Source organism: Sapajus apella, unplaced genomic scaffold, assembly GCF_009761245.1.
Source record: "Sapajus apella isolate SASKATOON/1434 unplaced genomic scaffold, GSC_monkey_1.0 scaffold4185, whole genome shotgun sequence".
Lineage (NCBI taxonomy): Eukaryota > Metazoa > Chordata > Mammalia > Primates > Cebidae > Sapajus > Sapajus apella.
Window position 1 is genome coordinate 1 of NW_022441111.1, and position 864 is coordinate 864.

The window sequence follows — 864 nt, forward strand, 5'->3', positions numbered from 1 at the left end:
TTTGGGAGGCCGAGGTGGGTGGATCACCTGAGGTCAGGAGTTTAAGACCAGCCTGGCCGTCATGGTGAAACACCATCTTTAAAAAAAAAAAAATCAGCCAAGTGTGGTGATGTGTGTTCAAGCCACTGCACACCAGCCTGGGTGACAAAGTGAGACACTGTCTCAAAAAGAAAAAGAAAAATAGTAGCAGGATGAGATGGTGCCTGAGAGTTCCTAGGACAAGAACTATGCCTCATTCACCCCTGATTCTCAGTGCCTGATATAGCCTGGCACATAGTTCTGAAATTGAATGATGCTGAAAAGACATTCAGCTTTCAGGTGCAAAAGCAATGCCGTTTGATAATTCCAGACTGTCAGCTCCAGCGAGTACTTCATAGCCCAACTTCCCTCATGTTACAAATGAGAAGACCGAGCTCCAGAGTGGGGGGCGGATTTGCTCACTGACAGCAAGTCAGTGGCAGAGCTGGGACGGGTGCTCAGATATCCCGACTGTTGGTTCAGATCCTCTGCCACTCTGTCCCACCGTCTATCAATCCATCTCCTTTGCCTTCCTGTCCTCTGACTTTCAAGATGTCAGAAACCAGCAGATTGGGCTGGGCATAGTGGCTCATGCCTGTAATCCCAGCACTTTGAGAGGCTGAGGCAGGCGGATCACCTGAGGTCAGGTGTTCGAGACCAGCCTGGCCAACAGCATCTCTACTAAAAATACAAAAATTAGGCTGGGTGCAGTGGCTCAAGCCTGTAATCCCAGCACTGTGGGAGGCCGAGGCGGGTGGATCACGAGGTCAAGAGATCGAGACCATCCTTGTCAACATGATGAAACCCCGTCTCTACTAAAAATACAAAAATTAGCTGGGCATGGTG